At 55.3% G+C, this 26642-nt stretch overlaps 1 protein-coding gene and 1 non-coding gene across 2 annotated transcripts in view; one reads left to right on the top strand and one right to left on the bottom strand.

Moving 5' to 3' along the window:
- ZCCHC14 (zinc finger CCHC-type containing 14) overlaps window positions 1-26642 on the top strand; it is a 64757-nt gene that overhangs the window by 5686 nt on the left and 32429 nt on the right. The window lies entirely within an intron of this gene.
- Window positions 8809-8915, bottom strand: LOC133748943 (U6 spliceosomal RNA). The gene has a single exon (XR_009864540.1). It is a non-coding gene; the product is annotated as a U6 spliceosomal RNA (small nuclear RNA).

The raw sequence follows: 26642 nt of genomic DNA, 5'->3' as shown, positions 1-26642 counted from the left end.
CGGCTTCCTGGGCGTCCTTGCTGGACGCTTTGCAGATCCATAGAGGAGTCACAGCCCTGAAGCTGCCGCCACGGTCAGTCTCTGCTGCCCCTCTGTGTGTTGTGCCCTCTGCTTCAATCTCTCTCGTTCCTCAGGATCACATGGGCTCCGGTGTCTGGACTCTGCTGTTTCCTGTCCCCCCCTCCTCCCACCAGTCTGTGACTGCCACTCTTTCCATTCGGTCCATAACCACGTTCGTGGTTCTCTGGTTGTAACAACATCGTTCCTCTGAGGAGGTGCACCTCTGTCAGCCGCTTGTCTCCCCGCCTGTGCGTCACCAGGTGTCCAGAACCGAGAGAGCCCCAGGCAGGCGCGTGGGGGTGCGGGGGGCTGCAGTGTGGCAGGGCTGAACGTTCTCTAGCTCCTCAGCCTCCTGCAGCCTGCCTTTGCCTCTGTGCCCCCAACTTCTTTGATTAAAGCAATCTTTTTTTTTTAAAGATTTATTTTATTTATTTGAAAGAGAGTTACAGACAGAGGTAGGTCCAGAAAGAGAGGTCTTCCATCCTCTGGTTCACTCGGCAAATGACCACAATGGCCAGAGCTGAGCCGATCCGAAGCCAGGAGCTTCTTCCAGGTCTCCCACATGGGTGCAGGGGCCCAAGGACCTGGGCCATCCTCTGCTGCTTTCCCAGGCCAAAGCAGGGAGCTGGATCGGAAGAGGAGCAGCTGGGACTCGAACTGGCGCCCATATGGGATGCCGGCGCTGCAGCGTGGGACTTTAACCCGCGGTGCCACAGCACCATCCTCTAAAGCAATCTTGATTAAAGGAAATCCAATAATTTCTTAAGCTATGAGATTTGTAACATACTATCAGAAAAAGTGAAAAAGGCTGTTGGAGGGGAAGTCTGCCTCCCTGTGGGCAGGCCGGGCGCCAGGGCGTTCCTTGCCCTGGGTGTCAGTAACTTATTTCACACCTACCAAGCACTGGGCGCAGTGGTTACGATACTGCTTATGTATTGGAGTGCCTGGGTCCAGGCCCACCTCTGCCTCTGATTCCAGCTTCCTGCCGTGCGCACCCTGGGAGGCTGCAGTACTTGGGTCTCAGGCCACCCCTGTGGGAGACCTGGACTGGGTTCCTGGCTCAGGGTCAGCCCTGCTGTTGAGGGTTTTTGGGATGTGAACCAGTGGATGGACTCTCTCTCTCTGTCTCTGTTGTTTTCTTTCAAATAAATAAAAATAAACAGAGATGTTCATATTCCACTCTCCCAGCCGTCCAGTCCCTCCTTTGTGGATAACAGTTCCTTGTGGGACCTTCCAGGGGGCCTGTGGCTGGGTTTTCAAGCAGGCAACAGGGTGCTTCCCCAGGAGGCCAGCTTCTCTTGGTGTCCTCGGCGGGCTCACTCAGTGAGGGTTTGAGTCAGTCCAGAGAGAGCTTGCTGGCTGTACTCCTGGTGACACGTCCTGTCCTGTCAGAATGTGTCACTGTCCCTACTGAGGGACCTTTTGTCTCTGTCTTACTGTTACAGACACTGTGCTCACATACTGCATACACATGAGCTACGTGTCACAGCCAGCAGACGGAGCCGTCATCCTGTGTTCCCTGAGTGTATCCAGCACAGATCCGGATGTGCGCTTGGGTGAGACGGCCTGGCTTTGGGGATTCGCCTAGATCTGCCTTTTAAAATCCCCGCGGTGGTGTGCCGTGCCTGTGCCTGTGGGCCGTACGTCTGCGGCGTAGCGCGGGGTCGCTGCCGCTCAGCTGGGGAGGAGCCTGCGGGCTGTGAGGATGAGCACTGGAATGAGCCGTTGACGTGGAGAAACCCTTGTCTCCTCTGCTCATCTCTCCCTTTTGACAGAAGCTCTGTAAGTTTCAAAAAGTGTCTTTAGTAGGAGTGGGAAGTGTTTGCTTTCCATTTAGAAAAGATTTTAACTTTTTCACAGATGTGTGTATTTGAGAGGTAGAGAGATGGGTCCGTCTGCTGCTTTACGTCACGACGCCTGCGGGGCTGGGCCGGGCCGAGCTGGAGCGTGGTCTGGGTGTCCCGCACGCAGGCGGACGTCAGCTGCTTGAGCCATCCTTGTTGCCTCACAGCGTCCTGGTTAGCAGGAGCGCCGCGGGGTGGAGCCCAGGCGTTCCGATACAGGACGTGGGCGTCCTCAGTGGTGTCTCATTGCTGGCCACGTGGCCGCTTCTACAGTCCTGCATTTTCCTGAGCGTGTGTCGTAATTAGAAAGCCATCGTGCACGGTAGCTATTGCGCAAGGAGCACACCGGTGTGGCCGCGTCCGTCCGTGTGCGGACTGCGCAATGTACTGTAGAGACGCCCCCTGCTTTGCCTTGTGTACGTGTTACACGTGTGGATGCATCGTGTCTGTGCGCGCACCGATGTGGAATAGTACATGTTACACATGTGAGTGGCACATATACTCGTGAGGTGCACCTTGTACGTGTCACACATGTGAGTGTGTGCTGATGGGTGCGGTGTACTTTGCATTTTACACGTATGAATGCGTGCATGTGCTCACAGATGTGTGCTGTCACCTTACATGTCTGGACGCGGTGTGTCCGCTCGCACACAGCTGTGGTGTGTGTTAGACACTCCCCTGCAGTGCTGTTGGCCTTGCTACGCGACAGGGACCCATCTGGAGCATGCTTGGTGTGGGGCGAGGGCGGCTTCTCTGTTCCGTGTGACAGTCCCTGTGTCCGTGCTCTCTGTCCTTCCAGCCGTGCCGCTCTAGGTTTGGCCTTACTTCATCCGTGCCTGTATTGGGTGACTCACTGGGTGCTCCTCAGTCCTTGCGCTCCACAGGAAAGGCTCTGGGGGAGGGTTTTTTGTTTTTTGTTTGTTTTTTAACGAGTGCAGCTGCCAGGACACCTTCCCTGGATGGTGGCTAGGGAGACACTGTGTGGCCTGTGTGGCTGAGAATTCTCCAGCACTGTAGCTTCTCTCTGGTTCTTTGGATCTTGGTTTTCCAGTTTGCGTTGGCGTCTCTCAGACTTTGCCCCCCCCCCTCTGTTTTTCTTTCTTTTTTAAATAAAGATTTATTTATTTATTTGAAAGGCAGAGTTACAGAGTGAGTGAGATCTTCCATCTGCTGGTTCATTCCCTAACTGGCTGCAACAGCTGGAGCAGAGCAGGTGGGAAGCCAGGCACTTCCTCCAGGTCTTCCACATGGTTGCAGGGGCCCAAGCACCTGGGCCACCTTCCACTGCTTTCCCAGGTGCATCAGCAGGGAGCTGGATTGGAAGTAGAGCAGCCAGGACTCAAACCCACACCCATGTGGGATGCTGGCGCTGCAGGGTTAGCTTTACCTGCCACACCATGGTGCCAGCTCTTCCTCCCTCTCTCTCTGTCTCTTCTTTTTGGCGACGTTTTCAACTGCGGTCTGTCAGTCTCCCTGCCCACGTTGACGTCGAGCCCCAGGTGAGGCTTCCAGGTCGTGCCGGCCTCGCGTGTGCGTGCGCGCGCGCTTCTCCGCTGCCTGACCTGTCTGCACTCTCTCCCCTGTGCAAGCCAGGAACCCAGGCCTCTCAGGTGTGTCTTCTCCCCTCGGGTAGCATGTCCTCCATAGCCACAGGCCAGTGTTCTCTTGGGGGCCCACCCTCTTCCTCCCTCTTCGTCTGTTTTCCCCCCGTCCTGCCCTCTTGCTGCCGCTTTGCCTCTCCCTCCCTCACTTGGTGTGCTGGGCCCATGTGTGGCAGGCACACTGAGAACTGGGCAGTTTTCCAGGGAGCCAGAGCATGGATTAGGATAGTCTGTGAGACACACATGACCTGGCTTAGCAAACCGCACTTCCTCTCAGAACCTTCCATGCTGGAGTGCACATGAGGGGAGCCAGTGCTGTGGCGGAGTGGGTAAAGCTGCCGTCTGCAGTGCCGGCATCCCAGATAGGTACCAGTTCAAGTGCCGGCTGCTCCACTTCCAATCCAGCTCTCTGCTGTGGCCTGGGAAAGCGGTAGAGGATGGCCCAAGTCCTTGGGCTCCTGCATCCACGTGGGAAGACCTGGAGGAAACTCCTGGCTCCTGGCTTGGGATCGGCGCAGCTCTTGCCATTGCAGCCATCTGAGGAGTGAACCAGTGATGGAAGACCTCTCTGCCTCTGCCTCTCCTTCTCTCTCTGTAACTCTGACTTTGAAATAAATTAAATAAATCTTTAAAAAAAAAAAAAGAATTAAGCTGAGGTCCTTATTTCAAGTCTATAGGAAGCAGCGTTATAGCTATTACATCTTATTTCTTGATTTCCATTCACAGACATTGGTACTCCGCTCTTTTAGAAATAGCAGTGGCATGCCCAGCTCCTGACTCTGCCCTGGGTCTGTTCGTGTGACCCCTTGGTGTCTCCAGGGAGCAGGCGCTCTTGGCCCCAGTTCACACATGTGACTTGATGGTCTGTATGAGATGCCTGGTCCCTGGCTTGCAATTGTTGGCATTGTGCCGTGGCCTGTGGGACACGTCATTGCCTATCTGATCACCTCTGTGTGTGTGCAGTTCTGCCTCTTACTGTGCTCCCCCTGTGCCTGGGGCTCAGATGTGTTCTCACACTGACGCCTGCCAGGCCCTGCCCCTGGGCCCAACACACCAGACTCCCGAGCTGTCCTTATCATGGTCCTTACCTACTGTGCTTGTTCTGAGCCGCTTTACGTTTCTGTCACAGCACTTGCAGTTCTAGGGGAGCAGAGGCCAATCTTTGAGCTGCTGGAGCCTGGCAGCCCTGCCACTTAGTCAGGTTCCCCCTGTGAGCATCTGTTGAAACCTGGGGTACAAGGCATGGAAGCTCATGGCAGTCACCCAGTGTCCCTGTAGTGAGACAGTCACCCAGTGTCCCTGTAGTGAGACAGTCACCCAGTGTCCCTGTAGTGAGACAGTCACCCAGTGTCCTGCAGTGTGCCAGTCACCCTGTGTCCTGCAGTGTGCCAGTCACCCTGTGTCCTGTAGTCTGACAGTCACCCAGTGTCCTGTAGTGAGACAGTCACCCTGTGTCCTGTAGTGAGACGGTCACCCAGTGTCCTGTAGTGAGACGGTCACCCAGTGTCCTGTAGTGAGACAGCCACCCAGTGTCCTGTAGTGTGACAGTCACCCAGTGTCCTGTAGTCTGACAGTCACCCAGTGTCCTGCAGTGTGACAGTCACCCTGTGTCCTGTAGTGAGACGGTCACCCTGTGTCCTGTAGTGAGACGGTCACCCAGTGTCCTGTAGTGTGACAGCCACCCAGTGTCCTGTAGTGTGGCAGTCACCCTGTGTCCTGTAGTCTGACAGTCACCCAGTGTCCTGTAGTGAGACAGTCACCCAGTGTCCCTGTAGTGAGACAGTCACCCAGTGTCCCTGTAGTGAGACAGTCACCCCAGTGTCCTGTAGTGAGACAGTCACCCCAGTGTCCTGCAGTGTGCCAGTCACCCTGTGTCCTGTAGTCTGACAGTCACCCAGTGTCCTGCAGTGAGACAGTCACCCAGTGTCCTGTAGTGAGACAGTCACCCTGTGTCCCTGTAGTGAGACAGTCACCCAGTGTCCTGCAGTGTGACAGTCACCCAGTGTCCTGTAGTGAGACAGTCACCCCAGTGTCCTGCAGTGTGCCAGTCACCCTGTGTCCTGTAGTCTGACAGTCACCCAGTGTCCTGCAGTGAGACAGTCACCCAGTGTCCTGTAGTGAGACAGTCACCCTGTGTCCCTGTAGTGAGACAGTCACCCAGTGTCCTGCAGTGTGACAGTCACCCAGTGTCCTGTAGTGAGACAGCCACCCAGTGTCCTGCAGTGTGCCAGTCACCCAGTGTCCCTGTAGTGAGACAGCCACCCAGTGTCCCTGTAGTGAGACAGCCACCCAGTGTCCCTGTAGTGAGACAGTCACCCTGTGTCCCTGTAGTGAGACAGTCACCCGTGTCCTGTAGTCTGACAGTCACCCAGTGTCCTGCAGTGTGCCAGTCACCCTGTGTCCTGTAGTCTGACAGTCACCCAGTGACAGTCACCCAGTGTCCTGTAGTGAGACAGTCACCCAGTGTCCTGTAGTGAGACGGTCACCCAGTGTCCTGTAGTGAGACGGTCACCCTGTGTCCTGTAGTGAGACAGTCACCCGTGTCCTGTAGTGAGACGGTCACCCCAGTGTCCCTGTAGTGAGACGGTCACCCCAGTGTCCCTGTAGTGAGACAGTCACCCAGTGTCCCTGTAGTGAGACGGTCACCCAGTGTCCTGCAGTGTGATAGTCACCCCAGTGTCCTGCAGTGTGCCAGTCACCCTGTGTCCTGTAGTCTGACAGTCACCCAGTGTCCTGTAGTGAGACAGTCACCCAGTGTCCCTGTAGTGTGCCAGTCACCCTGTGTCCTGTAGTGAGACAGTCACCCAGTGTCCTATAGTCTGACAGCCACCCAGTGTCCCTGTAGTGAGACAGTCACCCAGTGTCCCTGCAGTGTGCCAGTCACCCCAGTGTCCCTGCAGTGAGACAGTCACCCAGTGTCCTGTAGTGAGACGGTTACCCAGTGTCCCTGTAGTGTGATGGTCACCCCAGTGTCCTGCATTGTGACGGTCACCCAGTGTCCCTGCAGTGAGACAGTCACCCAGTGTCCTGTAGTGAGATGGTTACCCAGTGTCCCTGTAGTGTGACGGTCACCCCAGTGTCCTGCAGTGTGACAGTCACCCAGTGTCCTGTAGTGAGACAGTCACCCAGTGTCCTGTAGTGAGACGGTCACCCAGTGTCCTGTAGTGAGACAGTCACCCAGTGTCCTATAGTCTGACAGCCACCCAGTGTCCCTGTAGTGAGACAGTCACCCAGTGTCCTGTAGTGTGACGGTCACCCAGTGTCCTGTAGTGAGACGTTCACCCAGTGTCCCTGTAGTGTGATGGTCACCCCAGTGTCCTACAGTGTGACGGTCACCCAGTGTCCTGTAGTCAGACAGTCACCCGTGTCCTGTAGTCTGACAGTCACCCAGTGTCCCTGTAGTGAGACGGTCACCCTGTGTCCTGTAGTGAGACAGTCACCCAGTGTCCTGTAGTCAGACAGTCACCTGTGTCCTGTAGTCTGACAGTCACCCAGTGTCCCTGTAGTGAGACGGTCACCCTGTGTCCTGTAGTGAGACGGTCACCCTGTGTCCTGTAGTGAGACAGTCACCCAGTGTCCCTGTAGTGAGACGGTCACCCTGTGTCCTGTAGTGAGACAGTCACCCAGTGTCCCTGTAGTGAGACGGTTACCCAGTGTCCCTGTAGTGTGATGGTCACCCCAGTGTCCTACAGTGTGCCAGTCACCCAGTGTCCTGTAGTCGGACAGTCACCCGTGTCCTGTGGTGTGACGGCTGCCTCAGTTGGGCAGCACTTGGGCCACCTGTTGCTCTCTCAGGCCTTTAGCAGGTAGCTGGGTCAGAAGTGGAACAGCTTTAACTCAACTTTTTTTGGGGGGGCAGTTTAATAAAATTTAGCAGTTTAACTGCATGGGAATAATGCCAAGTAGATAACTATGACAGCGTTAGTAGAACTGACAATTCGCTGTGGAAGTACAGGAATTGCAGTTGTGTGGGAAACCCTCTGTGATGTGCGCACTCCCTGGATGCAGTCTGTGTCAGAGTGCTGGGCGGAGCCGCCCACTAGTGTGGGCCTTGTGCCAGGCCCAGCTCCGGCATGCAGGCTTTCCCGAGTCATCAGTCGAGACAGGAAGCCGTAGGAAGAGGGTGATGCCGGTGACCACGTTTCAGGAATCACCGTGTGCAGTGCGCTGTTCTGGGTGCTTCTGTGTGTGTGTTTAATCCTCATAACCGCTCTGTGAGTTAGCTTCTATTTTTTATCCCCATTTTAGCAGACAGGAAACAGGCACAGAGATTAAATTTCAGTCATTCACTAAAGGTGACATTAGTAAGTGGCTGTTTTTATTATGTGAAGCCAAATTTTGTTTTGTTTTGATTTCACTATTAAAAATAGGAGAAAAAAGGCTAGCATCGTGGTGAAGCAAGTAAAGCCGCTGCCTGTGACTCTGGCATCCCATCTGGGCGCGGGTTCGAGTCCTGGCTGTTCCACTTCCGACCCAGTTCCCTAAAGCAGCAGAAGGCGACGCAAGTGCTTGGGCCCCAGCACCCACGTGGGAGATCTGGAAGAAGCTCCTGGCTCTAGCCATAGTGGACATTTGGGGAGTGAACCAGTGGATGGAAGATCTCTGTTTCCCTCTCTCTAACTCTGCCTTTCAAATAAATTAAATAAATAAATCTTTTAAAAAGAAAAAGAGAAAAAACCAAGAGAAAAAGAATGAGGAGGAAGCGTCCCTTAGGCCCTGGTGTCTGGTGGAGGTGGACGTGGAGTTCACAGCCCCATGGCCCTGCCAGCTCCCTGCAGTCACTGCTGCCGCTGGGGGGAAGTCTGCTGCTTCTGCCCTGTGGTCCTTGCCCTTCTGCCCTGCCCTGCCCTGCCTGGCCTCAGCCGGTACAACACCTTGAGCTGGTGTTCTTGGGTACTGCAGTCCAGTATTTTGTTGGGCTTTGTTGTCATTCGTTTAAAAAGTAGAGCTTGCATTCACGGAAGTGCACAGTTGCGTTTTTTACGGCTTGGTTTTGAGGAAAGAGTGAACCTGTGTTGCACAGACCCCTGTGAAGATGGAGACTGTTGCTGTCACCCAGAAGGCTTTGTTGCTACTGCTGCCGCTGCCAGGCACGTCCCACGCTGCCCCAGCATCCCAGCCTTTTCTCTCTACATAGACATTTTGTGTTCTGTTTCTTCTCCATCACTGATTAGTTTTGCCTATTCTAAAACTTCGTTGGAGTAGGATCCTGGAGTTTCTTTCTTTTTTCCAATTGTGGAAATCACTTATTAGCTCGCTCCATTTCCCACAGGTGGTTCCTCAGTGACAGCACGTGGCTCTCTAAAAATGTGGAACACTTAACGAATTTGTATGTCATCCTTGCACAGGGACCATGCTAATCTTCTCTGACTCGTTCCAGTTTTAGTATATGTGCTGCCGAAGCGAGCACCTGGGATTTCATTTTATCCGTTGGCTTCCTTGGAAGCATGGCTTTGGGGCACAACCCAAAGCTTGTAACGTACTCTCACCACGCAGGCTCTGGCTGCACGGTGCTCGCTCCCCACACACAGCAGTGCTGGCAGCGGAGCTGCAGCACCCCAAATCCACCACACATGGTCATGCCACTGTGTGCCCAGGAGCACGTTTCGTTTCATTTCTTTTCTTTCTTTTTAAAGATTTATTTTATTTATTTAAAAGACAGAGTTACAGAGAGAGAGACAGAGAGATAGGTCCTCCATCTGCTGGTTCATTCCCCAGATGGTCGCAACGGCCAGAGCTGCGCCAATCCAAAGCCAGGAGCCAGGAGCTTCTTCCGGGTCTCCCACACAGGTGCAGGAGCCCAAGGACTTGGGCCATCCTACACTGCTATCCCAGGCCATAGCAGAGAGGAATAGCCAAGACTAGAACCTGCGCCCATGTGGGATGCTGGTGCTTCAGGCCCGGGCTTTAACCTGCTGTGCCACAGCGCCAGCCCCTTTCCTCCCTCCCTCCGTCCCTCCTCCCCTTCCTTCCTCCCTCCCCCCCTCCCCTGCCCTGTCCTCCCTGCCCTCCCCTCCCCTCCCCTGCCTTCCCCTCCTCTGCCCTCCCCTCCCCACCCCTTTCCCCCTCTTTTTTAAAGATTGATTTATTTATTTGAATGAGTTACAGAGAGGGAGAGATGAAGATCTTCCACCTGCTGGTTTACTCCCCAGATAGCTGCAATAGCTTGCGCTGGGCCATGTTGAAGCCAGGAGCTTCATCCTGGTCTCCCATGCAGGGGCAGGAGCCCAAGCGCTTGGGCCATCCTCCACTGCCTCTCCAGGCCAATAGAAGAGAGCTGGAATCTAAGTGGAGCAGCTGGGACTTGAACCGCCACCTTACTGGGATGCTGGCGTTGCTGTAGGCTGCACCATCAGCTGCAGTGTGTTTGTAATGCAGAGGACAGCGATTCTTCATGTTTAGCCACGTGGTTGCCGTGTGGCTGCTTTCATTTCTTGCTGAAGGGCGGTTGTTACCTTGTCCTGTGAGTGGTGTCAGAGTGGGAGAGTGCTGTGCCGGCAGGAGCTCTCGCGTTTGCTGTTAGAGAACTGGGGCTCGCTGCCAGGACCTTGTAGACCCCTGTGGCTGCTTCCTCCTCGCGCACTTTGACACAGTCTACTCCCGGCTGGTTTCTCGGTTGTCTCTTAGGACTTTGGTGTTGGACCGTGATGTGTGCAAGTGTTTTCTTGAGGTGAGGTCATCTTGTTCGCTGTTCTCTGAACAGACCAGAGCTGTGCACTTTTGCCAAATTTGGGAAATTTGAGCCTTTTTTCCCCCCCTGTCTTGGTACTTCTCTCCCGTGGGACCCCTCTCCAGTTACAGGGTTGTTACACTGGCTGCTGCTGTCCCCTGGGGTCCAGAGGCCTGTCTCAGTTTGACTTTTGCATCTTTCCCCTCCTGCTCTTCAGATTGGGGGTGGAGTCTCCCCGTGCCGCCCATCTGCTCAGCCTGTCACTGCTGAGTTTTTCTTCTTTCTTGTTTTTTGTAGTTCAGGTTTTTAGTTCTGGACTTTTCATTTAAATGTTTTCTCTCTTCCTCTTGCTGTCTTTTTGGTCTGTTTAGCACCAGGGTGTTTTCTTCCGTGATCATGAGCATCCTGCAGCCGTGTGGAGCAGCCCCTGGCTGCCTGAGCCCCGCGTGACTCCTCCAGGGCTGCTCCATCAGCAGCTTTGCCTCTGTGGCTGGCTCGGGTGTTTGTCTTTGCGTGTCGGGTAATTATGGGCTGCTGACTGGCGTGTGTGGATAGCACACTGGGCGCTCTGCCGTTGTCCTTACCTCCCGAGGGCTGCAGACGCTGCCGTGAGTCTCAGCAGCCAGGGAGTTGGCTGGACTTGTCCCCGTTTCCCACGGTGATCGGGAGTGAATCCTCTGCTTGGTCTCGTTAGTTAGTCCGAGTGTTCCTGAGCCTGCCTGGGCCTGCATGTGTCAGGCTCCCACAGTGATGTGGGCAGAGGGGACATGCAGAGTTTGGTGTCCCTTCTGAGACGCCTCCCTTTGGAAGTGCTGATGTGATGTCCACCAGAGCTCTGCACCATGCAGCAGTCGCCAGAGGGCCGTGAGCGGCGGCTTTACTGTGCGGTCCACAGCAGGCAGTGGGGCATCCCTGGGAACCAGGATGGCCACCATGGCAGCAGTGTATTTACTATGATGAGATGTTGAACCAGTTTCTTAAAGAAAGCCCCGTGGGAAACATGCATGCTAACAGTACATGCGTGGATTGTACTTACTGTTGGAAACCTGGATAAGAATGACTTGGAGCCGGCGTCTCATCTCCACCCTTCCAGAGGTGCTAGCCGTGGAGGTGACCGCCCCTGCGGCTGTGGCCCTGCCTCTGGGGCCTTGCAGCTCTCACACCTCTGAGGCCACATGCGTCACATCGCGAAGCCTCTCTCGATGGTGAGGGGACCGCCGGGTCTTAGGAAGATTGCGTGGTTTGTTGCCGCTGCTCCTGACTGCTGCCGCTGGACTTTCTCCAGCCACTGTGAGTTCTGCCTTCTTCCCCCCCCGCACCCCGCACCTGAAGTGTGCAGCCCTCACCTGCTCTGTGTGGGAAAAGACCCGGAACAGAGCCCTAAGATGAGGCTTTCCCTGCCTGCTGTGTCCTTGGCAGTACCACCAACCTGGGTCACATGGCCGTGGATGGGACACTTATGTATAATAGGTTCTATCCCTGGCGGTCGCTCTGCGTGGGCTGATTGGTTTAAGTGTGGACTGGAAGGTGTGGCTCTTCCCACTTTACTTGTGAGCACATGGGTTTGGACTGGTCAGAAGACTTGGTCCACTCACCTGGCTGGGGAGGAGAGGGCCAGGATTCTTCTGGAGGGTCTCATAGCTAAGAGGAACATTCGATATCAACAGAGCAAGTTGATTTTTTCCCATTGATATTTCTTTAAGAATGTTCCCAGTTTTACTAACACATAGACTGTGTGTACAGGTGAGCTGTGTGTGCTGTAGGAAGGTACACTGTGTACATGTGAGCTGTGTGTGCTGTAGGGAGGTGCACTGTGTACAGGTGAGTGTGAGTGCTGTAGGGAGGTGCACTGTGTACAGGTGAACTGTGAGTGCTGTAGGGAGGTGCACTGTGTACAGGTGAGTGTGTGTGCTGTAGGGAGGTGCACTGTGTGTACAGGTGAGCTGTGAGTGCTGTAGGGAGGTGCACTGTGTACAGGTGAGTGTGTGTGCTGTAGGGAGGTGCACTGTGTACAGGTGAGTGTGTGTGCTGTAGGGAGGTGCACTGTGTACAGGTGAGTGTGTGTGCTGTAGGGAGGTGCACTGTGTACAGGTGAGCAGTGTGTGCTGTAGGGAGGTGCACTGTGTACAGGTGAGTGTGTGTGCTGTAGGGAGGTGCACTGTGTACAGGTGAGTGTGTGTGCTGTAGGGAGGTCCACTGTGTGTACAGGTGAGTGTGTGTGCTGTAGGGAGGTGCACTGTGTACAGGTGAGCTGTGTGTGCTGTAGGGAGGTGCACTGTGTACAGGTGAGCTGTGTGTGCTGTAGGGAGGTGCACTGTGTACAGGTGAGCTGTGTGTGCTGTAGGGAGGTGCACTGTGTACAGGTGAGCTGTGTGTGCTGTAGGGAGGTGCACTGTGTGTACAGGTGAGCTGTGTGTGCTGTAGGGAGGTGCACTGTGTACAGATGAGCTGTGAGTGCTGTAGGGAGGTGCACTGTGTACAGGTGAGCTGTGTGTGCTGTAGGGAGGTCCACTGTGTGTACAGGTGAGCTGTGTGTGCTGTAGGGAGGTGCACTGTGTACAGGTGAGTGTGTGTGCTGTAGGGAGGTGCACTGTGTACAGGTGAGCAGTGTGTGCTGTAGGGAGGTGCACTGTGTACAGGTGAGCTGTGAGTGCTGTAGGGAGGTGCACTGTGTACAGGTGAACAGTGTGTGCTGTAGGGAGGTCCACTGTGTGTACAGGTGAGCTGTGTGTGCTGTAGGGAGGTGCACTGTGTACAGGTGAGTGTGTGTGCTGTAGGGAGGTGCACTGTGTACAGGTGAGCAGTGTGTGCTGTATGGAGGTGCACTGTGTACAGGTGAGTGTGTGTGCTGTAGGGAGGTGCACTGTGTGTACAGGTGAGTGTGTGTGCTGTAGGGAGGTGCACTGTGTACAGGTGAGTGTGTGTGCTGTAGGGAGGTGCACTGTGTACAGGTGAGCTGTGTGTGCTGTATGGAGGTGCACTGTGTACAGGTGAGTGTGTGTGCTGTAGGGAGGTGCACTGTGTACAGGTGAGTGTGTGTGCTGTAGGGAGGTGCACTGTGTGTACAGGTGAGTGTGTGTGCTGTAGGGAGGTGCACTGTGTACAGGTGAGTGTGTGTGCTGTAGGGAGGTGCACTGTGTACAGGTGAGTGTGTGTGCTGTAGGGAGGTGCACTGTGTACAGGTGAGCTGTGTGTGCTGTAGGGAGGTACACTGAGTACAGGTGAGTGTGTGTGCTGTATGGAGGTGCACTGTGTACAGGTGAGTGTGTGTGCTGTAGGGAGGTGCACTGTGTACAGGTGAGTGTGTGCTGTAGGGAGGTGCACTGTGTACAGGTGAGTGTGTGTGCTGTAGGGAGGTACACTGTGTACAGGTGAGTGTGTGTGCTGTAGGGAGGTACACTGTGTACAAGTGAGTGTGTGTGCTGTAGGGAGGTGCACTGTGTACAGGTGAGTGTGTGTGCTGTAGGGAGGTGCACTGTGTACAGGTGAGCTGTGTGTGCTGTAGGGAGGTCCACTGTGTGTACAGGTGAGCTGTGTGTGCTGTAGGGAGGTGCACTGTGTACAGGTGAGTGTGTGTGCTGTAGGGAGGTGCACTGTGTACAGGTGAGCAGTGTGTGCTGTAGGGAGGTCCACTGTGTGTACAGGTGAGCTGTGTGTGCTGTAGGGAGGTGCACTGTGTACAGGTGAGTGTGTGTGCTGTAGGGAGGTGCACTGTGTACAGGTGAACAGTGTGTGCTGTAGGGAGGTCCACTGTGTGTACAGGTGAGCTGTGTGTGCTGTAGGGAGGTGCACTGTGTACAGGTGAGTGTGTGTGCTGTAGGGAGGTGCACTGTGTACAGGTGAGCAGTGTGTGCTGTATGGAGGTGCACTGTGTACAGGTGAGTGTGTGTGCTGTAGGGAGGTGCACTGTGTGTACAGGTGAGTGTGTGTGCTGTAGGGAGGTGCACTGTGTACAGGTGAGTGTGTGTGCTGTAGGGAGGTGCACTGTGTACAGGTGAGCTGTGTGTGCTGTATGGAGGTGCACTGTGTACAGGTGAGTGTGTGTGCTGTAGGGAGGTGCACTGTGTACAGGTGAGTGTGTGTGCTGTAGGGAGGTGCACTGTGTGTACAGGTGAGTGTGTGTGCTGTAGGGAGGTGCACTGTGTACAGGTGAGTGTGTGTGCTGTAGGGAGGTGCACTGTGTACAGGTGAGTGTGTGTGCTGTAGGGAGGTGCACTGTGTACAGGTGAGCTGTGTGTGCTGTAGGGAGGTACACTGAGTACAGGTGAGTGTGTGTGCTGTATGGAGGTGCACTGTGTACAGGTGAGTGTGTGTGCTGTAGGGAGGTGCACTGTGTACAGGTGAGTGTGTGCTGTAGGGAGGTGCACTGTGTACAGGTGAGTGTGTGTGCTGTAGGGAGGTACACTGTGTACAGGTGAGTGTGTGTGCTGTAGGGAGGTACACTGTGTACAAGTGAGTGTGTGTGCTGTAGGGAGGTGCACTGTGTACAGGTGAGTGTGTGTGCTGTAGGGAGGTGCACTGTGTACAGGTGAGCTGTGTGTGCTGTAGGGAGGTCCACTGTGTGTACAGGTGAGCTGTGTGTGCTGTAGGGAGGTGCACTGTGTACAGGTGAGTGTGTGTGCTGTAGGGAGGTGCACTGTGTACAGGTGAGCAGTGTGTGCTGTAGGGAGGTGCACTGTGTGTACAGCTGAGCAGTGTGTGCTGTAGGGAGGTGCACTGTGTGTACAGGTGAGCAGTGTGTGCTGTAGGGAGGTGCACTGTGTACAGGTGAGCTGTGAGTGCTGTAGGGAGGTGCACTGTGTTACAGGTGAGTGTGTGTGCTGTAGGGAGGTGCACTGTGTGTACAGGTGAGTGTGTGTGCTGTAGGGAGGTGCACTGTGTACAGGTGAGTGTGTGTGCTGTAGGGAGGTACACTGTGTGTACAGGTGAGTGTGTGTGCTGTAGGGAGGTGCACTGTGTACAGGTGAGTGTGTGTGCTGTGGGAGGTGCACTGTGTACAGGTGAGTGTGTGTGCTGTAGGGAGGTGCACTGTGTACAGGTGAGCTGTGTGTGCTGTAGGGAGGTGCACTGTGTACAGGTGAGTGTGTGTGCTGTAGGAAGGTCCACTGTGTGTACAGGTGAGTGTGTGTGCTGTAGGGAGGTGCACTGTGTACAGGTGAGTGTGTGTGCTGTATGGAGGTGCACTGTGTGTACAGGTGAGTGTGTGTGCTGTAGGGAGGTCCACTGTGTGTACAGGTGAGCTGTGTGTGCTGTAGGGAGGTGCACTGTGTACAGGTGAGTGTGTGTGCTGTAGGGAGGTGCACTGTGTACAGGTGAGCTGTGAGTGCTGTAGGGAGGTGCACTGTGTACAGGTGAGTGTGTGTGCTGTATGGAGGTGCACTGTGTACAGGTGAGCTGTGTGTGCTGTATGGAGGTGCACTGTGTACAGGTGAGCTGTGAGTGCTGTAGGGAGGTGCACTGTGTACAGGTGAGTGTGTGTGCTGTAGGGAGGTGCACTGTGTACAGGTGAGTGTGTGTGCTGTAGGGAGGTGCACCGTGTACAGGTGAGCTGTGAGTGCTGTAGGGAGGTGCACTGTGTACAGGTGAGCTGTGAGTGCTGTAGGGAGGTGCACTGTGTACAGATGAGCTGTGTGTGCTGTAGGGAGGTGCACTGTGTGTACAGGTGAGCTGTGAGTGCTGTAGGGAGGTCCACTGTGTGTACAGGTGAGTGTGTGTGCTGTAGGGAGGTACACTGTGTGTACAGGTGAGCAGTGTGTGCTGTAGGGAGGTGCACTGTGTGTGCAGGTGAGTGTGTGTGCTGTAGGGAGGTCCACTGTGTGTACAGGTGAGTGTGTGTTCTGTAGGGAGGTGCACTGTGTGTACAGGTGAGTGTGTGTGCTGTAGGGAGGTGCACTGTGTGTACAGGTGAGTGTGTGTGCTGTCGGAAGGTCCACTGTGTGTACAGGTGAGTGTGTGTGCTGTAGGGAGGTGCACTGTGTGTACAGGTGAGTGTGTGTGCTGTAGGGACGTGCACTGTGTACAAGTGAGTGTGTGTGCTGTCGGAAGGTCCACTGTGTGTACAGGTGAGTGTGTGTGCTGTAGGGAGGTGCACTGTGTGTACAGGTGAGTGTGTGTGCTGTAGGGAGGTACACTGTGTACAGGTGAGCTGTGAGTGCTGTAGTTCCACAGTTTTCCCTTCAACATCTGTGATCCACAGCAGACAGCGTGCATGTTCTTGTCTGCCGGTGTTACCACTGCATGCTAGCCCCCCGCCAGAAGGAGATGGTGAGAAACGTGTGCTGCGGGTACACACGAGCAGCAGCTCCGCCCCACTCTGGGGTCTCATGGCAGCAGGGCTGCACTCTGGAGATGGGTCGGCCCACACACGACTTGCCTCTGCAGGTTCAGCTCTGGTGCCCTGGTGCAGGTGCTGTGTGCTGAGGCCTGCCCAGAGCCCATGTGGACAGTGTGGTCTATGGGGCACCCGTGGCCCAGGGCTCCTGGCATGGCCACCCAGGCCCTCCTGCTCCGAGCCTCCTGTGCTGTGTGCATCTGGGAGGGCTGGGCCTTTGTTGAAGCTCTGAGCCAGCCTTGTGCTCTGCCTTGACCCCGGAGAGCCCTGGGGCGAGGGGTGTTGAGAGCAGTGTTTTTACGTGGAGAATGGTTTTTGGTTAGTGCTGGCTTTCATCTGCCCTGCGTCAGCAAATAGCTTTACTGTCGAACTGTCCATTTTCTCGTTTTGGTTTTTAGAGAAATGTAATGACTATTTTAGTAAAATGCTTGCAAATCACTTTTCATTTTCTGCTTTTTTTTTTTTTTTACATTGACTTAAAAGTATTTTAACAGATGTTATTCCGTCCTGTCTAGAGGCAGGTTACTTAGAAGAAAGTTGAAAACTAAGGACTATTCCATTGGCTAGACTTTGGGCGATAGGTACTTGAGAGTTTGTGTTTGTACCTGAGGGTCCCCGCCCTCTGCCTGCCCCTCCAGGCTCCCTGAGCCTCAGCCCAGTCTCCGGGCATCGCACACTCTGCTCCCTGCACCTGGAAGGCCCTTCCTGCGGGTCCTCCCCGCTGTGGTTTCCCTGACCTCTGCGTCTCATTCCGCCCCCTCTCTGCAGGTGTCTGGCTTGTTAGCCTGTTAGCTGCTCTTTGAATAGTGCCCAGCTAATGCAGGTAGATGGTAGACCTGCATGGAGACAATACTGTTAGTATTTGGTGTATTCTCCTGTCTTTTTTTAATACTTGCTGATGTATATTCTTTCTTTTTTAACTCATCTAAGTGAGCAGTCCCCACACCTTTTGTTTTCTGAAACTTTTCCATTTAAAGATGTATTTTCTTGAAAGGAAGAGTTAGTGGAGTGGGAGACATAGATCTTCCATCTGCTGGTTCAGTTTGCCAGTGGCCCTGATGGCTGGAGCTGGGGCAGGCCAAAGCCAGGAACCTGAAACTCCATCGCCGTGTCACGTGGGTGCAGGAACCTAAGCACGTGGGCCATCTTCCACTGTTTTCCCAGGCACGTCAGCAGGGAGCTGGATCAGAAGCGGACCCATAAGGGATACAGATGTTGTAGGCAGCGGCTCTCCCCACTGTGACAATGTGCTGGCCCCATTGTTGCCTTTTTAGAGCCAACATGAATATCCTTGCACACAGACCTTTGACTGCATCATTGACCGATTAGATCTTTAGGACGGATTCTTGACAGCGAGATCCATGGATGGAAAGGGACACGTAGAGGAAGCCTGTTCCTGCCTAGTTGCGTGCAGACAGCTCTGCAGTTTGCACTGCCGGCTGAGGACGTGGTCACTCCCCTTGTGACAGTGTGAGAACGTGGACTCATAAAAGTGTTCTGTCTAACTGTAGTTCACATAATGAAATAGTTTTTCAAGCTGTCATGAGCTGGTTTTAGACCAGGTGATCTGCTGCCATGGGAGAGTCCCTTTTTAACTCAGCCTCTTTTGGACAGACACGCACACTCGGGCAGCTGCTGCAGGTCTCCCCAGTCCCTGCTGCCGCCGGTGCACACCCCACAGATGCCAGCCCTGCCCTTGGGAAGTCTGGGCTTGAGCAGAGCCTGTGGCTGCCGGACTTGTCTCTGAGGACCCTTGAATGAGTTGTGAGCCATCCTGGTGACGCTGAGTGCCGCAGCAGTGACAGCGCCTGCCATCTCATCGAGTGCTTGCTGTTTTTCCGGTTGATGAACTAGTGCATGTGCATTTTAGTTAATCCTCACAGAAACCCCCAAGGTACAGGTGCCGTCATTTCCATGTCACAGCAGAGCAGCCCGAGGCCAGGTGACAGGCGGTCTCCTGGCAGCATCAGCCCCCGTGGACGCCACACATGCGCCCCGGCCTGTGAAGCCCCAGTGCTGCACGTTGACACCGGTTACATGCCCCACTGGCGGGGGGCCCTGGAGTCAGCATTAGAAGCTGACTTTTTCTTATTTTTAATGTGGAGACAATTTGATCTGTGTACCTAAACTTGACTCCAATTGCATGTACCTACGTGATGGATACATGATAAGGAATCTATACAAAGTGTTGTTATGCTAGTATTTTCCATTATTTTAATCTCTGGCTTCGCAGAATATATCTTTGCATCTTGGGCGCTCAACTTGTGCTTGTTTTAAAAGATGTGTTTATTTGAAAGAGGGAGAGATCCATCTTCCTTTTACAGAATGGTTGCAATTCCAGGTCCAGGTTGGTTGCAAAGCCAGGAGCCAGATTGATAGTGGAATAGCCAGGATTCAGTGCAAGCAACGGCTTAATCTACTCTGCCACAGTGCTGGCCCCTTGCACCATTTTTTTTTTTAAGAATTTATTTATTTATTTGAAAGAGTTACACAGAGAGAATCAGAGAGAGTGGTCTTCCATCCGATGGTTCACTCCCCAATTGGCCACAACAGCCGGAGCTGTGCCGATCCAAAGCCAGGAGCCAGGAGCCAGGAGCCAGGAGTTTCTTGCAGGTCTTCCAAACGGGTGCAGGAGCCCAAGGACTTGGGCCATCTTCTACTGCTTTCCCAGGCCATAGCAGAGAGCTGGATCGAAAATGGAGCAGCCGGGTCTTGAACCAGCGCCCATATGGGATGCTGGCGCTTCAGGCCAGGGCGTTAACCTGCTGCGCCACAGCACCAGTCCCTGCTCCTGGTTTTTGAAGCTTCTGTCTTGGGGGCTGGTGTTTTGGCATAGTGTGTAAAGCTGCCACCTGGGATGCTGGCATTCTGTGTGGATCGTTGTTCCAGCTCCCTGCTAGTAGCCTGGGAAAAGCAGCGAAAGATGGCCCAAGTGTTTAGTCCCCTGCCACTTGTGGGAGACCCAGGTGGAACTCCTGGCCAGTGCTGGTCATTATAGCCGTCTGGGGAGTGAACCAGCGGATGGAAGGTCTGTCTCTTTGTCGCTCCCTCTCTGTAACTCTACCTTTCAGACACACAGATCTCAGAACAACAGCAGACTTTCACCTTAGAATCTTTGCATTCTCTGCCGCCTCCGACTCCCTCTGACGGTTGCTGGTATTCCAGCTCAGGGATCCGTCGTTTAGCCAGTCCTGCGTGTGTATTAACGTCACTTGTTTCCAGGAAGTGGAAGCTTATACTAAGTGGACCTTATACTAAGGTCGCTTTGAACGAGGGTGAATCTGAGTAGAATTTGGAAACTGTGCCGTCCTAAGTGAGGGAGTGTTCCCCAGGTGGTTGCGTGGCTTCCGCGTCCCCTCCTGATCCTGACTCCTGCTTTGTTGGAGGCACAGCATGGCGAGGCTTTGGTTTCTCGAGAAGGTAACTTGCTTTCCCAGGTTCTTCTTGAACGCCTCGTGTACCTGCTGTGTGGAAGCACATGCGCGCCTGCCCTCTTGCACGCATGGGCAGGGCGGGTGTGGTGAGCCCTGGGTTCACCTTCAACAACCTGCAGTGCCAGTCAGAGCTAAGCACGGCGTGCACTGGTGGGAGGATACGCCGAGCGTGTCGACCCCAGTGCGGTTGCAAGTGGGAGATGAGAGGTGGCCTGGTACGGTCGAGTTGGTCGCCCAGCACTGCTGGTGCTGTGGCCACCCTCTGTGCAGCTGGAGACGCTGGAATTAGGGAACAGTGGGAAGTAAGAGCTTCAGAGTAAACTAAGGGTGGAAACTTGGAAGTGTTCCCAGCATTCCCTCAGGGGCTGCAGCCTGCTGAGACCTGTTTGCAGCTATCAAACAAACCGCACCTTTGCTTCCCCCTGAAACACCTGAACTCAGAGTGGCCACAAGGATTTTGTGGCCGTGCTTTTGTTAATCTGCTCAGTATTTGGGGTGGAGGAGGAAGTAAGGAGGGCAGTGGTGGGGCTGGTGTCCCTGCGAGGGAGGAGCTGGCTCTGTCCACTGGGCTCAGAAGGGCCAGTCCAGGCCGGCGCTGCAGCTCACTAGGCTAATCCTCCGCCTTGCGGCACTGGCACACCGGGTTCTAGTCCCGGTCGGGGCGCCGGATTCTGTCCCGGTTGCCCCTCTTCCAGGCCAGCTCTCTGCTGTGGCCAGGGAGTGCAGTGGAGGATGGCCCAAGTCCTTGGGCCCTGCACCCCATGGGAGACCAGGATAAGCACCTGGCTCCTGCCATTGGATCAGCGCGGTGCGCCGGCCGCAGTGCGCTACCGCGGCGGCCATTGGAGGGTGAACCAACGGCAAAAGGAAGACCTTTCTCTCTGTCTCTCTCTCACTGTCCACTCTGCCTGTTAAAAATTAAAAAAAAAAAAAAAAAAAGGGCCAGTCCATCGTTTGTTCTGCCGAGGGGGCAGGGGACGGGCCCTGCAGCACTCTGCACAGCCGGTTGTTGTGGGACCTTGGGTGGGGGGTTGCTGTCCAAGGTCACTCCTGCTGTGGCCTCTCTGGCTCTGGGGGGAGGCTGAGTGAGCGTCCTGTCCCCAGCAGGGGCCCTGAGCCGGGGGCTGGGGGCCAGAGCAGCTTTCTATCTTCTGGCCTCTAACTGGAAATTAGGATTTTCTGCCACCTGAAAGCAGATGGAAACCCACAGTCATTAACAAAATCTGCGACTTTGTCATCAGTACAGTCAGATACCGTTAAATCATGGTTGTGTGAAGTATCTCAAGATACCCTCCATGCTTGCTCACCAGTGCCTTGAAATCGCCTTAGACCCGCCAAGCATTGCTGGACAAATGCACGTGTCAGTCCTTTGATAACTGGCTGTGGTGTGATGGGCCTGGTTGCAATCCTGTGTATTTCATGCGTTTCAAATGTACTTAAAGAGTCAGTGGTTCGCTGGCACCGCAGGTGCTGTGAGGGGGCGAGGCCTTGGATGCCCCGCCCCAGCCAGCTTCTCTGTGACTGTGTTTCCGGGCTCTGCTTCCGTCCGGCTGCGTGCTGGCATCCCATGGGGATGTCCGTGGATGGTTTTTAATGAAATAGGTTTAAGAAATTAAAGCCCTTCAAAAATTGTGGTTCTGGGCTGCAAAAAGCCTGGGTACTTACTTGTTGGGCTTTTCCGGTCAGGTGCCTTGACAGCAAGAGGCAGGATGTGGAGGGGCTCGCCCTTTAGGGTGTGCTTTGTGCACTGTGTGACCACGGCAGTGTCTTCCCCTTGGAAGGGGTCTTTGTTCTGCACAGTGCCCAGATCCGCTTCCCCTCCCTTCTAGAAGGAGCTTGGTTAGCTTCTGAATCCTCCGGTCATGGAGAGCTGCTTTGCCTTGAAACACTCTTTCAGTGCCAGCGGCACCTGGGAGCTGGTGAGATGGGGGGTCTCCTGTGGGAGCTGGTGAGATGGGGGTCTTGTGTGGGAGCTGGTGAGAGATGGGGGGTCTCGTGTGGGTGCTGGGAGCTGGTGAGATGGGGGGTCTCCTGTGGGAGCTGGTGAGATGGGGGTCTCGTGTGGGAGCTGGTGAGAGATGGGGGGTCTCGTGTGGGAGCTGGTGAGATGGGGGATCTCGTGTGGGAGCTGGGAGCTGGTGAGATGGGGGGTCTCGTGTGGGAGCTGGGAGCTGGTGAGATGGGGGGTCTCGTGTGGGAGCTGGGAGCTGGTGAGAGATGGGGGTCTCGTGTGGCAGCTGGGAGCTGGTGAGATGGGGGGTCTCGTGTGGCAGCTGGGAGCTGGTGAGATGGGGGGTCTCAGGTGGCAGCTGGGAGCTGGTGAGATGGGGGTCTCCTGTGGGAGCTGGTGAGATGGGGGTCTTGTGTGGGAGCTGGTGAGAGATGGGGGGTCTCGTGTGGGTGCTGGGAGCTGGTGAGATGGGGGGTCTCCTGTGGGAGCTGGTGAGATGGGGGTCTCGTGTGGGAGCTGGTGAGAGATGGGGGGTCTCGTGTGGGAGCTGGTGAGATGGGGGATCTCGTGTGGGAGCTGGGAGCTGGTGAGATGGGGGGTCTCGTGTGGGAGCTGGGAGCTGGTGAGATGGGGGGTCTCGTGTGGGAGCTGGGAGCTGGTGAGAGATGGGGGTCTCGTGTGGCAGCTGGGAGCTGGTGAGATGGGGGGTCTCGTGTGGCAGCTGGGAGCTGGTGAGATGGGGGGTCTCAGGTGGCAGCTGGGAGCTGGTGAGATGGGGGTCTCGTGTGGGAGCTGGTGAGATGGGGGTCTCGTGTGGGAGCTGGGAGCTGGTGAGATGGGGGTCTCGTGTGGGAGCTGGTGAGATGGGGGGTCTCGTGTGGCAGCTGGGAGCTGGTGAGATGGGGGGTCTCGTGTGGGAGCTGGGAGCTGGTGAGATGGGGGGGGGTCTCAGGTGGCAGCTGGGAGCTGGTGAGATGGGGGGTCTCGTGTGGGAGCTGGGAGCTGGTGAGATGGGGGGTCTCGTGTGGGAGCTGGTGAGATGGGGGGTCTCGTGTGGCAGCTGGGAGCTGGTGAGATGGGGGGTCTCGTGTGGCAGCTGGGAGCTGGTGAGATGGGGGGTCTCGTGTGGGAGCTGGTGAGATGGGGGGTCTCAGGTGGCAGCTGGGAGCTGGTGAGATGGGGGGTCTCAGGTGGCAGCTGGGAGCTGGTGAGATGGGGGGTCTCGTGTGGGAGCTGGGAGCTGGTGAGATGGGGGGTCTCGTGTGGCAGCTGGGAGCTGGTGAGAGATGCAGTGTACCCCAGGCTTTGTGAGTCAGAACCTGCGTTCTAAGAAGGCCTCCAGAGGCGTTTGATACGTTCAAGTTTGGAAGCAGTGGCCTGGTCCCTATTTAAGCAGCCGTGTCCATTAGAAGGGCTGACTCAGTGGAAGCCAGGATGCATCTAGGTGCCTGTACCTCAGGTGTGCAGCAAACGTTGATCCAGATCTGCTGGAAGGACAAAGCATGGCATGTGCCCTTCACCACCCGCAACGGTCTCAGTGTTGGATCTCAGGGCCACGCTGTGCCAGTGCTGAGATCTGATTGCCTGCTACGTAATTTAGATTGTGAATGTTTTACTTTGAGACGGAGGGGCTTTTTAATTCATTGAATCCTGAATTTCATCAGAATTTGGTAACATAGTTAACGCGTTTTCCAGATACGTAGTAAGTACCTGCTTCTGCCTGAGGGTGCTCTGTGTGCAGGAGCTGTGACCGTGGGCAGAGGAGACCCACAAAGCCCTGCCCCCCTGAGCACGGGGAAGGCCTCCCTGGGGACCCTGAGGCCGCTGGCCGTGAATGAGGTGGGAGCTTTCTGGGCAGAGGGAGTGGCAGGGAGTGGCTGCTGTGCCCGGTGGGCTGGGGACTGAGCAGGAAGGTGAAGCTGGGGTCGTCAGGTGGCAGGGCCAGCGCGGGGACTCCGGCTGAGGGTGAAGAGCAGGGAGCTCCTGCTTGCCGTCCTCGCGGAGAGAAGGCGACATTTGGGGCCCATCGAGTCTCTTCCCAGCACATGCGAGCAGGGCCGGGAGCTCTGCGGCTCAGGGTGAGTCAGAGCGTGTTGGAGTGGGACTGAGAGGCTCACGTGGGGCAAGTGAACTTGGCCAGAAATAACTCCAAACAGTATTTCTGGGAACGCAGTGAAGTCAGCTTTCAGTGTGACAGAGGAGCGAGTGAAGGTGAGGCTTGTTGGGAGACGTGAGGAGAGAACCTACAGAAGACAAGTGTTGTGTCCAGTAGTGGCCCTTGTGAAGAGTCTTCTCTCCCACGAATGTGGCGGGTGCGACGTGGGCTTGCTGGGTGGCTGTGGCACACGGAGCCGCGGCCTGGAGCTTTTCCTGCTCGTCCACAGAGAAGACTCCTGTCTTTTCAGGATGGTGTGATGGTGCAGTGTAGACCTGGACTTGGGGTCCTGGCCCGCGGCAGAGTGGAATCACTGGAGAGAGAGAGAGAGAAAGGGCTTCCTGCAGGAAACTGTGGTTGCGCTGGGGCCTGGGGCCTGGGGCCTGGGGGTTGTGTGCAGGCCGGCGGAGCAGCCCCTTCCTTCCCTGAAGCTCTCCTGTCTGGCAAGCTGTGTCCTCGCACCGCTCTGCTCTCCTGAAGGCCCAGAGGCAGGCTGCCATTCCTTGCGGCTGCTTGGGGAGATGCGGGTTGGGCAGGTGGCACATGTGTGAGAGCTGCTGGGTCACGCGTGTTTTGTTGGCAGCAAGGCCGGGCTGCCTGTGGGTCCAGAGAGTTCCCTGTCTCCTCCTAGGACCAGTTCAGGCGTTACACGCTGAAGGAGCTGTGGACATCTGAAGTTGATGAGTCAGCCCAAACAGGAGTGGTTGAACACGTCAGCCTCCTGAGCTGTTCCCAGAGTAGCTGGTACTTCTGTGAGCCACACACCTCCCAGTGGGGCAGCTTCAGATAGACAGCACGTGTGCCTCTCTTGGCCTTTGTGCTGCCCTGGCTTCTGATGGCCGCTTCCTGCTGCTGAGCGGCTGCGAGGCAGCAGGTGGGGCTCACACACTTGAGTCCCCGTCACTCATGTGGGGGATCCGGATGGAGTTCCAGACGCCTGGCCTAGTCCTGGCTGTTGTGGGCTTTTGGGGAGTGAAGCAGTGACTGGAAGGTCCGAGTGTGTGTGTGTGTGTGTGTGTGTGTCTGTCTTTTCTGCCTTTCAAATAAATTTTAAGGTTCACTTCAGGAATACTTTGGATGACGAAACTGTTAAAGCTAAAGAAAATTGTCCAATTTAGTTGTTATAAATAAATATGGGTAATTACAGTTGTAACTTTATTCAAGTTAAAATTTATTTAACCTTATTAATTTCAATGAAGATAACATCTTGGTGAAGGTATCTGAAGAAAGGACTCCGGAGGAGTGCTGCTCAGCTAGGATTGAGTTCCTGTTACGCAGACCCCAGGTGGACCAGCCCTGCTGGGAGCGGTTGTCCTCAGGACGCGTCTCTCGAGTTCCCATTGACCTGTCAGTCTGTGGGCCACCTGGGATGGCCTTCTGCTCAGGCCGATTTAGCCAGCTGGGGGTGGGGCAGACCCGCTGTGGCTGTGAGTGTGAGCTGTCCCTGTGCAGGCCGGGGTCAGCCCGCAGGAGCGGCCACCTCCACCTCTCATGCCCGCCTGAGACGCGGCCCTGTGAGCCGTGCCTGCAGCTACTGTCCTGCAATGAAAGGAAGTCGTGAGCCTGCAGGCTGGAGAGATGGAGGGACGGCTGCTCAGGATCAGCAAGGGCCCCGCGGCTCGGTGCTTCGCCCGAGCGTTTGCCCTCGCTGCCAGGCGGTGTTTTTCAGCCTGGAAACCCAGGCTTCTTCCCATAAACTTCAGAACGCATGCCCTTCTCTAACGTTGTTGGAAAGTTCGAAGCATGCTAAATTGCGACTGTAAAGAGGCTGAAGCACTTAGGGTTTTTACTTTTCTAAATCCTATAATAATAAGTATGTTGTGGCTGTAAAGGAGGGAAAAGAAAGTATTGCAGCCCTTCCGTCTGCCCCAGGAAGCCTCCCTCTGCGGAGATCCTGGTCGTGGAGGGTCTGCCCGTCTTTCCAGGCCCCTTCCCACTCACGCTTGGTTTAAATCACAGCCAGGACTCCTGCTTCCCCCGTCTGTCTGTACTTTGTCAGGAGACCCGCCCTCGATTCTTTTTTCCTGCTCTCGAGAGGTAGTGAGACAGAGCCCCATTCGCTAGTTCATTTCTCAAAACCTGCAGAGACTGGGGCTGGGTCAGGCACAAGCCAGGCGCTGGGAACTCAACCACGTCTCGACGTGGGTGGCAGGGGCGCCACTCCTGGAGCCGTCATCGCTGCTTTCCTGGGTCCACGTTAGCAAGAAGCTGCAATCAGAAGCCAGAGCCCGGCCTTGAATGCAGGCGCTCTGATACTGTGTGTGAGAGTTCCCGCTGGTGTCGGAGGCCGCGGGGGCCGGCCCCACCCTTGCTACATCACAGTCCGCACGTGCGTCTGTGGTTAATCTAGTCAGGCCTCTGCTGATAGATGTTTCCCTGTGACCGACGCTGCCGTAGTGAGACGTGCCTGCCCTTCTCGGGTGTGAGTGTTTTGTGGGGTGAACTCCTAGAAGTGGAATTCTGATTTAAGAATATGCTTTTCAAACTGTGCCCCAAATAGGCCCACTTGTATGTTCTGTGTACTGTTGTTTGGGGGTGTTTTATGGAGTAGTCAAGGGTTACGGGAGAATGGCATTAAACCCTGCTGTGCGGTGGT

The sequence above is a fragment of the Lepus europaeus genome, chromosome 19 (genome assembly GCF_033115175.1).
Source record: "Lepus europaeus isolate LE1 chromosome 19, mLepTim1.pri, whole genome shotgun sequence".
NCBI classification, from domain to species: Eukaryota; Metazoa; Chordata; class Mammalia; order Lagomorpha; family Leporidae; genus Lepus; species Lepus europaeus.
This window is presented reverse-complemented; position numbering and strand designations above follow the sequence as displayed.